Source organism: Zalophus californianus, chromosome 5, assembly GCF_009762305.2.
Source record: "Zalophus californianus isolate mZalCal1 chromosome 5, mZalCal1.pri.v2, whole genome shotgun sequence".
Lineage (NCBI taxonomy): Eukaryota > Metazoa > Chordata > Mammalia > Carnivora > Otariidae > Zalophus > Zalophus californianus.
The window spans coordinates 35,212,278-35,224,589 of NC_045599.1; the positions used below are offsets into that span (position 1 = coordinate 35,212,278).

A 12,312-nucleotide genomic window follows, 5' to 3' on the forward strand; every position below is an offset into this window, starting at 1 on the left:
GTTGGGCTTCTGACTCTTGATTTCAGCTCAAGTCATGATCTCAGGGTTGTGAAATCGAGCCCCACGTGGAGCTCTGTGATGAGCGTGGAGCCTGCTTGGGATTTTCTCTCTCCCTCTCCTTCTGCTCCTCCCCCCCTCACACCCTCATGCTCTCTGTCTCTGAAAAAGTAAAAGGGGGGGGGGACCAAAGAAAAGGTAAAAAATTAAAAACTAAAAATCGTGATAAAGTACATATGACATAAAATTTACCATTGTAACCATTTTTTCAAGTGCACAGTTCAGTGGCATTGTGTACCTTCCCGTTCTCGTGCAACCATCGCCACCCTCTAGCTCCAGAACTCTTTTCATCTTTTTTTAAAGTTTAAATGATTTTATTTTCAGACAGCCTACATGATGTTTTGTTTTTTTTCTTAAAAACAATGCCTCTCCTCCAAAGAAATCAAGGTCAAAGTAAATGAAGACTTCACGAGGACATCACCCGTTGGTCTGAGTCCTGGTGGTGTGGGCATGAAAAGCAGCAGCAGTTACGACAGCAGGTGATCTAAAGTAATAGCCAAACTTAGTCACATTTTTCCATTTCTAAACCATCCTTAAAGAAAGTCATATCGGGGGTTACACCATCCTCATAGTAGTCCAGCAGAGCAAGCGTGCCATCAGGATTTGTATTTCCATCAGTAAAGAGCTGGTGGTTTTTGCAATTAGCGAGGATAGGCTTGCTTTGTTCTGCAGCCCGGGTCTCTGTTCTTCAGGTTTGCCTTTGGTCGAGTTCATGTCATCTATGATGTACAGGCTTTCTTAACGTGAAGCTGGTTTCCTGCAAGTGATAGTCCATGAGGTATCAATGCCAGTGACTGCTTTTAGTGCCCTCATTCTCAGGGTCTTTAGTGGAGGCGTTGCCACAAACGAGTAAGTCATCAGTGTTACCCTCTATCCCACTGACCATCTCCCCCTCCACCTCGGGGGGCAGCCCACCCTTGACCTCCTAGATCTTGATGGCTGAGGACTTATCATCATGGTTGATGATGTCACCATACATGACCACAATGGCAGGTGGAGAGTGGAGACAGATGAGGATGGCTCTAGGTTAACAGGAGCCCGGAGCCTGGAGGGAGTGGTCCAGCTTGAACACTGCTTCCCTGGGGAGGGGAGCAGGCAACAGGCAGAAAAGCAGAGCTCTTTTTGTCTTACAAAACAGAAACTCTGTGCCCTTAGACAACAACTTCCCATTGCTCCCTCCCCTTGGCTCCTGGCAAACAAACACCATTCGGCTTTATGTCTCTACGATTTTGACTATTGTATGTACCTCATATGAGTGGAAACATACAGTATTTGTCCTTTTGTGACTGTCTGATTTCGCTTAAGATAATGTCCTCAACTTTCATCCATGTTGTGACATGTGTCAACATTTCCTTCCTTTTTAAGGCTGAATGCTATTCCATTGTATGTCTAAACCATATTTTGTTTATCCGTGGAGCCATTGATGGACACTGGGTTGCCTCCACCTTCTGGTTTTGTGAATAATGCTACAATAAACATTAGGTGCTCTTTTCAAGATTGTTTTGACCTATTGGTATTTCAACAGGACTCTTCAGGAAGAAAATTCAAATGGTGGGATGTTTTAAGAACCCAGGAAAGCCTGTGAGAGCTATTTTAGGTGGAAACAGATTTCAGTGTCCCCTGCACCAAACCATGTCACCTGCATATGGGCCTGCCCCCAGATGCACATTCTAGTATCATGTATTTTGCATTTCCTCACTGAAAGGATAAAAAGTTATGCCCAGTGGGGAGAAAGCATATAAACACTTAACTTCCCAAGCCAGTTGACCATGGGCATTTTGACAGTGGTGATTTATCAGGCAGTGACATTGGGAGGTGACCGAATGAGGTAGGAACAAACAGGCTTTGGCATTAAACCTGGCAAACATGTTTCCCCCACAGGGACTCCACACGCCTTCCTGTCCTGACTCTTTAGGGTCCTTGTTGATTCCCATTTACCCCTCCCTGAGCTCTCCTGTGTCTTCAACTCTTAACTTCTCCCCATCAGCACTGCAACATGCTGAAGTCTTTCACAAAACAAAACTGTAAGGCAAAAGCACAGCCCCTCCTTTGAGCCCTGTCCCTTCACCTCTCACCCTCTCTCTTGTCCCCCTGGAAGCCTGTCTTCACCATCTGCTCTCACATTCCACTTTAATTCACTCCTAGACCCACTGTACTCTGGCTTCGGCCCCTATGCTCTTCTACTGGGTTCGGATGTGACCTTGCTGGGCCTCCTGGTCTGAGCTCGTGATGGACCTGAGTCTCAGCCTCCTATTTAAGACAGCAAGAGTGCTCATCCTGAGAAGTCCTGGCCTGTAGCTTCAGAGGCAGTCCCTAGAATACCGAGAGTACATACATATTTTTTTCTCCTATAAAGGTATATGGTAACCCAGGTAAGGTGTATGATCTATGGAAGCATATCCTTACAGACTCAGAAACAAGGACAACATTTGTACAACATCTTTCAGACAGTGGAGGCTGGAGGTCAGGATATCAACTCTATCATCAAACAGATCTGGAGAGACCCCCAGCTCGGCCAGTTGCTACCTGGGAGAGCCTGGGTAAGTTACTTCAACGCTCCGTGCCTCCTCTCCTCACCTCAAAAATGGCCATCACAATAGCAGGTACCTCATGAGACTATTAGAAGAAGTAAATGAGACAGCGTGTGTCAGGTGCTGAGCACAGTGCATGGTTCATAGGAAGCATTTCTTAAGGAATAGCGCTCGTTACTACTTTTTATTGGTATAAGTTGACCTTATGATCTAAGTCCATCTTGATTTTCACACCTGTAAAATGTGAATGAGCAAATGTGGTAAGACTAAGGGTTTGTTACAAAATTCTCTAGACAAATCATTGGTTTCCTGACTGATCAGGAATATTTAAGGGGCCCCTGGGTGGCTCAGTTGGTTAAGTGGCCAACTCTTGATCTCAGCTCAGGTCTTGATCTCCGGGTCATGAGTTTGGGCCTCCTGCACTGGGCTTCACGTTGCGTGTGGAGCCTACTTAAAAAAAAAAAAAAAAAAGGAAAGGAACATTTAAAAAGGACAATGTGAGAAACTACAGGGAGAAATATTGCAGAGGGGCCGGAGAAAGGCAGAATCCTCAAATGAGAATGAACATTCCTAGATGTTGGGAGATAAACCAGAAAGCACGAGAGTATGACGAAAATGTGCCTCTGTGGTTAGCATCAGATAAGATGAATGATCTCTGTTATGCAAGTACAAACACAGACTGTGTGGGGAAACAGCCACTGGAAAAGCCATCAGAACTAAAATTAGACAGTAGTCAACAGTCTGGCCACCAGAGGAGGCATCTACTGTGATAAATTAAAACTGTAGACCTCGTTTTAAAATAAGTAGAGATACTCCAAGAACAGATTGCCGAGTACGTGAATAGGTATGTGAGTCTGACAAAATGACTGAAGTGCAGGCAGAAATTGAAGGACATTGAAGTAAAATCGGTCCATGTTGGTCCACAAATAAAGGCTGGAGGGACAGCTGAGCAGAGTCTGGGCCTGTGCTGTCCGGAGGGGCGGCTGGGAGCACAGGCGGCTCTCAAGCCCTTGAAATGTAGCTGCTGGAAATTGAGAAGTGTGATAAGTGTAAAAATACACACAGATCTCAAAGACTAAGTACCAAAAAAAGAAAGAACATAAAATATATTAACAATCTAAAATATACTGATCACACGTTAAAACGATAACAGTTCAGATGCTGAGTTAAGCAAACTATATACTAAAATTAATCTTACTGTGTTTCTTTTTCTTTTTAAATGTGACTTCTATAACATGTAAAATCACACACGTGGCTCGTACTTATGACTTGCTTTATATTTTTATTGGACTGTGGTGGTCTGGATAGCCCCATATTCCCTGGATAGCCCCCCACATCCCCACACTGGCAGTAACCATGCCTGGGGGCAAGTTATTTAACAAGTCAAAGCTTTAGTTTCCTCATCAGTAAAAGAAGTGTTCTAAGAATTAAAGGGGGTCTTTTTAAAAAAATTTTTTAAACGTTTTTATTTAAATTCCAGTGTAGTCAACATACAGTGTAATATTAGTTTCAGGTGTACAATATAGTGATTCGGCCCTTCCATACGTCACCCGCTGCTCAACACAACAGGTGCCCTCCTTAATCCCCATCACCTACATCACCCATCGCCCCACCCACCTGCCTTCTGGTTACCATCAGTTTGTTCTCTATAGTTAGGGCCTGTTTCTTGGTTTGTCTCTATCTCTCTTTCCTCTGAAAGGGGTGATTTGAAAAGCATTAGCGAGTGCCTTGCATATAGTAGGTATTCAACATGTGTAAGCTATGTTTTTTTGTTGTTTAATTCCAAAGAGTTGAGAATTTACTATATGTCAATATCATTATATATTCAAGGCAATATTTAAGGATGCCTTCACAGTCCACCAAATGGGAAAGGAACATCTGCCCACCTTGAAGAGCAGCAATTTTTGGCTTGGGGCAGTTTTGCTTCCCAGGGCCAACTGGTGATGTCTGAGACACGTTTGTTTATCAAAACCTGGAGGGATGAAGCTGCTACTGGTATCTAGAGGACAGAGGCCAAGGATAATGCTAAACATCCTACAGCTTAAAGCACGCCCCCCCTACGCCCCCCCCTCCATAACACAATATCAATAGTGCCCCAGGTGAGCAGCCCTGAGGTAGAGGCTCTTGGTCATTTACAGACTTTGATTAATAATCAAGCTTCAGAAATGTGTGGCACAAGGAGAACTACAGATGTCATCCAGGTGCTTTGGGGAGCCACCCCTGCCAACTTCCACCTGCAGCAGCAGCCTCACCACCCAGGAAGTTATTAGAAACGCACCTTCTTAGGCCTCACCCCATTCCCCACTGAATCAGATAAGGTGGAGCCCAGAAATCTACGGTTTAACAGGCAGGCCCTTGAGGCGATTGTAATATACTCTTGAGGTCTGAAAAGCCTGCTGGGCTGACGGTGTCCCCGGGTTACCGCCTCCCGCACGTTCCGCGCGTGAGCGGCAGGTGGCAGCAGACCCCACATCGGGATGGTACGGCCTGCGGAGAGCGGAGACGCTGCGTGCTCGCTCCTGCCTCCCGCTCAGTAGTGGGCCTGCTTTCTAACTTCGGGAAAATTCGGGAGAGAAACGTGGTTCGAACTCATTCAGGGTCCCATCTCAGTCACATAGTGCTAACAGGGCTTTAAGATCGTTCAGTTCTAATTTATCTGACTAAAGCATATTCTCCAACAGAGAATTCGGTGAATAATCTAAACGCTTCGCACCCTACAAAATGCCAAGCCATGGGAATCAGTCGTTTCTGCTGTCCCCGGGGCACCTTTGGGCCAAGCACTTGACATCGAACACCTGAATAACTCCTTGGCCCCTCATCTACACGTGCACCGGATCTGGCGAATGATGAACATCGCAGGTTTCCCCGGATCTTTTGTGAGGCAGATACAATTAAATGAGTTCGGCGAACCTCGTTAAGGCGAAGAGCGAGTGCTTTACCGTTCAGGTAGTTTTCCGCTTGAGCCACAAGGGGGCACCCTCCACCCTGCCATGGGCGTCCATGGGCCAAGTAAAGACTCTGAAGGGGAAGGTTGCTTGACCTGTTAGTGAAGGGATGGGGAGGGAAGTGTTACTTCCTTGATAAAGTGGCTCAGGGGTGTGACTTTTGAGTTGGACCTCCGCCCTGGACTCAAGGGTCGGATTCCTCAAGGTGTGGTCCCCAGTCTGGCACCATCAGCATCACCTGGGAGCTGTTAGGCAAGCAAGTTATTGGACCTCATCTCAGACCAGCCGAATCAGAAGCTCTGAGGGTGGGACCCAATAATTTGTTTTAACAAGCATCTTCCCTCTTATCCTCCACCCCCACCCCAGGTGACTGCGATGCTGGCTCAAGCTTGAGAACCACTGCTTTCTAGTCCAGAGCATTTTCCGGGGTATTGGCTGGGATGCACAACCACGTTGCTATCTGATCTCGTCACACTTCTGCCAAGAGGTGAAATCTAAGAGCCCAGGTTCTTGATGCCTGACATCTTCTTCAGGTCACTTACCTGAGAACACTGCGGTCCGTCTTTCTGCGTGAACGTGTGCGGTCCCTGGGCTCTGAGAGATAGGAGTGCTAAGTGAAGTCGGCCCTTATGAGCTTCCAATCACCTGTAAAACATGGGACTGCCAAATCAAAGACGGAGAGAACCGAAGACCACGGGGGCTCCGAATGGTGTGGTTCTGACAGCATGTGGAAACAGAATGGAAGCACACACTGCAAAACTCTCCCTGCGCCCCCATCCTTCCTTGCTTTTTCTATTCTGTCATACCCAGCTGCTGCTGCTACAGCCTCCTTTTCCTTCCAGCTCACTGCCCACCCTGGGTTTGCTCCAGTTTTCTCTCTTATTGCCCCTAACCCCCACCCCCCCACCTCTTGTCCTATGCCCCTCTACCCCATGCTGGTTTTGTTTTAGATTGCAGAAGTCCCGAGGATAGATTCAGCAAGGACAGAGACCCCAGAAGACAGGGGAAAAGGAGAGAACAGAGCGAAATCTGTCCTTGTCAGATTTCCGTTCAGGATAAAGACGGAGAACGCCAGAGTGCACTTGACCATCAGTGCCCCTGTCCCTGAGCGCTGCAAGCCTGGGGCATGCAGACTGCGCTGTGGGCTGCAGGTGTGGCAGAAGCTCCTGAGGGCCACTGGAAGTGAGCTAAGCCGTGGCAGGTGAGGGGGCTCCGGGTGAGCAGAGGGGAGGGAGGGGCCCTTCCAGCCCATAACAGGAAGGAGCCAGAGTGTGAGGAGCATGGTAGCCTGTGCGGGATGGAGGATATGATGCAGAGTCGTGGGAAGTGAGGCTGGATGGGTCTCCAGACAGAGGAGGTGACAGATAAAGTTGGAGTTGGTTCCTGAGCAGAGGAGGAGTGTGCGTAATAATGAATTCTATCGGTACTGAGAAGGCACCATGTCCTGCAGGAGTCACGATTGAAATGCGGGTGGTGTGAAGCAGGTCAGGTACGAAGCAATCAGGCCGGGAGGGGCCGTGGTGAGCTAGAGCCCGTGCCCACTCTAACGTGGGGGATTCCTGGGGAATCAGTCTCTTAATGTGAAGTTTCTTCATTCTTTAAAAGAGACTCGGTTTTTTTTACACTGAGGTATAATTGATACACTGTTACGTTAGTTTCAGGTGTACAACATGGTGATTGCAGGAGTCTATACATGGTGCTGTGCTCCCCAAAAGTGTAGCTCCTATCTGTCCCCACACAATGCTGTTACCCTTCCATTGATTGTATTCCCTGTGCTGTATCTTCCATCCCCATGGCTTACTTATTCCTTAACTGAAAGCCTGTGCCTCCCACTCCCCATCACCCATCTTCCTCACCACCCCCAGCCTCTTAACCTTTGGCAACCATCAGTTTCTTCTCTGTATTATGGGTCTGTTTCTGCTTGTTTTCATCATTGTTGTTCATTTGTTTTGTTTTTTAGATTCCACACATATGTGAAATCACATGGTATTTGTTTTTCTCTGACTTATTTTACTTGGGGTAATTCCTCTAGGTCCGTCCATGTTGTTGCAAATGCCGAGATCTCATTTTTTTTTTTGATGGCTGAGTAATATTCCAGTGTTTATACATCATATCTTCTTTATCCGTTGCATCCATCGATGAACAGTTTGCTTCCATATGTTGACTGTTGTGAATAATGCTGCAGTAAAAAAGGATGCATATATCTTTTTTTTTTAAAGATTTTATTTATTTATTTGACAGAGAGGGGACACAAGCAGGGGGAGTGGGAGAGGGAGAAGCAGGCTTCCCGCTGAGCACGGAGCCTGATGTGGGGCTCGATCCCAGGACCCTGGGATCATGACCTGAGCCGAAGGCAGATGCTTAACGACTGAGCCACCCAGGAGCCCCTTATATATGTTTTCAAACCAGTGTTTTCATTTACTTTGGGTGAATACCGAGTAGTGGAATTACCGGATTATATAGTATTTCTGTTTTTAACTTGGGAAGGACTTCGACACTGTTTTCCACAGTGGCTGCACTGGTTTATGTTACCACCAAGGGTGCACAAGTTTCATTTTTCTCCACATCCTCACCGATACATACTTCCTGTGTCTTTGATGCTAGCTATTCTGACTGGTAGGAGGTGATAACTCACTGTGGCTCTCATTTGCATTTTTCTGATGATGAGTGATGTTGAGCACCTTTTCATGGATGTGTTAGCCATCTGGAGGTCTTCTTAGCGAAAATTTTTATTCATGTCCTCTGCCCCCCCCCTTTTTTAATTTCACCTACCCACTTGAAAGAGAAAGAGAGCGAGATAGAGCAAGCACACAAGCATGGGGAGCGGCAGAGGGAGAGGGAGAAGCAGGCTCCCCGCTGAGCAAGTACCCTTCTGCCGGCAGATCCCAGGACCCCGGGATCATGACCCTAGCCGAAGGCAGACACACAACTGACTGAGGTACCCAGGCACCCCCGTGCCCATTTTTAATCAAACTATTTGTTTCTTCATTTTAAAATATGGTAGCTAATTAAAAATTTTAAAGTCTGGGCCTCTGGTTGGTCAGTTCTGACTTGGATTTTTTTTTTTAATTTTTAACTTAAAGGGTTTTTTTTTTAAAGTTTTAAGTTTTTATATATTTTTAAAATATATTTTTTAAAAAATGTTTATATTTTTTAAAAAAGTTTTTGCATAGTTATTCATGTAATCTCTGTACCCAGTGTGGGGATCAAACTCATGACCCCCAGATCAAGAGTCACATGCTCTTCCAACTGAGCCAACCAGGTACCCCTCTGACTTGGATTTTTTTTTTTTTTTCTGGCCTGGGGATTTGTACCATACTCTGAAAATACTAAAGCTAGTATATCTTCTTAGTTTCCTCCCTCACTCTTTTCTATTAAACCCATTTATGATGAAAATCAAAAAAATAAGTATAACACTCACTGAACATCAACAGTGTCCTTTTAAATGCTTCACTTGGATTATCCGTTTAATCCTCACACAGTCCTGTAAGATTAACTACTCCTATCTTATAGATGAGAGAACTAAGGCTCAGAGAGGTAAAACCCCTTGCCCCGGATCGTACAGTAAGTAGGGAAGCCAGGACTCCAGCCCAGGTGGTCACATTCCTGATTCATGCCTTTAGCCTGTGTGTCATATCCTTTCCTGTATAGTTCAGTTACCATATTTCAGTCATGGTTTTCCGCCTTCCAAGCATGAGCGATAATCGTGAGGTTGTGCTTTACCGTCTTGTGTTAAAATATCGGTGTGCTTTTTCCTTGCCCATGACCTGGTGTGGAATGTGGGTCTGTTCTGGTCAGTTTGACAAATATTTACTGAGTACTCATGATGTGCCATGCAGCGTGCTGGGCACCAGTCACTGACCATCATGAAACCGTTTTATTTATTTTTTATTGTACTTATTTTTTAAGTAATAAAAATTACTACCTCCACTGTGGGGCTGGAACTCACGACCCACCCCGAGATCCAGAGTCACATGTTCTACTGCCTGAGCCAGCCAGGTGCCCCCATGAAACTGTGTTAATAGGAAATGCTGACAGAAGCACAAAATCTCAACATAATGTGGGATGTCATGTTGGAATACAGGCAGCCCCAGGATGTGGTGAGATCACACACTGGAGTCCTGCATGTGGGGGAAGGGGTAAGTCAGGGATGACTTCCTGTGAGAAATGTCATGGGGGCTGAGTGTCAGGGAACTCTGAGGACCAGCGAGGTGCAACAGGCCAACACTGGAAGAGCCAGAGGGTCTAGGCAAGCTCAGGAGGGCGGTGACCAGGCATCCGGAGGAGTTGGGGACCTCAGGGTTAGATGTTCCCGAAAAGGCTGACACACAGAGATACGGTTGGTAGGCTAAGGGGCAGACCCCACAGAGAGAATAAAGACCAATTTGTGAGTGAATGGGTGAGATAAATCGACCAAAAAGCCGGAGGAGGGCATCGCATTAGCTCAGCCTGGCACATGGGAGGACTGACCACCTCTTACTGGTATGAGAGTGTAAGCAGGCTCCTTCGCCTCTGTGATCCTCAGTTTCCTCCTGCAAAGTAGAGTCTGTCACTGATAGTTTGGCGAGTATTGCATAAGATGCCCCTGCCAGGTCTAGGCCAGTGCCTGGCCAGGGCAATCGCTTAGTGTGAGTTATCATCATTGGAGGCACTTACTAAATGTTTGTTGAATGAATGAACAATGGCAATGGTTTAAGCCACCCCAGTGATACCAACAGGAGTTGGGACATCAGTGCAAGAGATTAAGTTTGAGACTCGCCCGTGATTCTGCATGTCTTTTGAGGACTGGGAAATAAGGGCTACATTCATTTGCGATGGAGATACATTTCAGCGCTGTCATAAAGTCCCAGTGAAGAGTGAAGCTATCTGGTCCCCCTGACCAGCAGCCTGCCTCCACACGCCAGTCTGACCCCAGATGCTGCAACTGAATCAGCCATCACTGGGTGCTGAGGCTGCTGATTTTCCCCAGGGGGCTCGTCTGCACTCCTGTGACTCTAGCATTCCTGCAGGTTTCATCATTCCCTCCAGGTGCTCACAGCCCGGCCAACAGCACGCTCCCTACCAGGCAGCTGCAGCAATCTGGCACTGAGGAGCCCATCGCTGGAAATCTGCATCCGTTCAGGACCCATGACAACCTCGTTGGCTCCCGCGTGATGGTTGGATACAGTTGCTGCCCCTGTGTCCCTTGCTCCCAAAGAACACAGAGGGGGGACACTCTCCAGCCAGCTGGGTAAGCTCCAGGTGGCCACGTTCACCTCGGGGATTCCCAGGGAAAGAGAGAAAAACTCGAAAATGATTACAGTCGTGCTTTCCCTATCTGTAGTCATTTTTGCTTCAGGATCTCAGCGGCTGGAGCCCACGGGAGTTTTTCTCCAGGACTGCTATGCTGGCAGCTGCATACCCCGATTTTCAGGTGGTGATGAGGGGCCCAGGAGGGAGGGACCTGAAAAGTGGAAGTCTGGCTTATTGTTTCTGAATGCAAGAATTTCTGTGACAGTGTGTCCCACACTTACCTGTGTGCCAGATTCCTCTTTAGAGTAGGAGACACACAGGGCTGCGAGTTCTGGAAGGGTAGGTGTGTGGCCAGGCCCAGACACCTGTATCTTAATTCAGCTCCTTAGGACTTTTCATAGTGTGGTCCGTAGATCGCCTGAATCCAATCACCCGGAGTGCTTGTTTAAAAATGCAGGTTCTGGGGTGCCTGGGTGGCACAGTCTGTGAGTGTCCGACTCTTGGTTTTGGCTCGGGTTGTGATCCCAGGGTCATGAGATCGAGCCCTGTGACCCGCTGTGTGCTCAGCGGGGAGTCTGCTTGAGATTCTCTCTCTTCCTCTGCCTCTTCCCCCCTCCCCCATGCTTGAGCTTGCTTGCTCTCTGAAATAAATAAATCTTAAAAAAAATAAAATAAAAATGCAGGTTCCTTGGCCTGACCTCAGACTCATGGAATAGGCAGCTTCAGGATTTTGAGGCTTTAAGTTATTTAAATTGAAGTGTAATTGACATTCAACATTGTTTTCGTTTCATGATTCCACGTTTGTGTACATTGGGAAATGATTACCACAGCAACCCTAGGTAATATCCATCTCCATACATAGTTACAAAAATTTTTTTCTTGTGATGGGAACTTTTAAGATTTACTTTCTTAGCATCTTTCAAATTTACAGTACAGTAGTACTGGCTGTAGTCACCATGACGTACTTATTTTATAACTGGAAGTCTCTGCCTCTTGCCTCGGCTCACCCATTTCACCCACCCCCACCCCTCTGGCAACCACCAGTCTGGTCTCTGTATCTATGAGTTTTGTTTTTCGTTTTGTTTTTGTTTGTTTTGTTTAGATTCCACATAAAAGTGAGATCATACTACATTTGTCTTTCTGATTTATTTCACCCATCGATAGCTTCATTTTTTACAAGTGACCTAAACCTTTGAGAACCACTGCATCAATGATTCTGACACATCATGACACGGGCAAAGCCACCGCTCTACAACAGTTAACCTCACATTTCCATCTTGCAGACCCTAGATTTTTTTTTTTTTCCCTGACTCAACTAGACGTCCCTCAGCAACGAAGAGCAGTGTTGGCCAACAGAATACAAAGAAGCAAAGAAAGTAGAAAAGTGTTGTAATCCAAAGCCGCGTTGGGTCTGAGGCCAAGAAATTGTGATGGAAAAACACTAGGGCTCCTCACCTTGACTGTGACAAAGCTTTGGAGGGTGAAATGTAACGTGAACCTTCTGAAAACTGTCGACACTACACAGTGCTTTGGCAAATGGATTAGTT

General features: G+C 46.5%; 1 long non-coding RNA gene across 1 annotated transcript; it reads left to right on the forward strand.

The window, feature by feature from the left end:
- Nucleotides 1-2,432: 2,432 nt before the first annotated feature.
- On the forward strand, nucleotides 2,433-7,409 carry LOC113928891. Its single transcript, XR_003521994.2, has 3 exons — nucleotides 2,433-2,597; nucleotides 5,270-5,534; nucleotides 5,900-7,409. It is a non-coding gene; the product is annotated as an uncharacterized LOC113928891 (long non-coding RNA).
- Nucleotides 7,410-12,312: the final 4,903 nt, after the last annotated feature.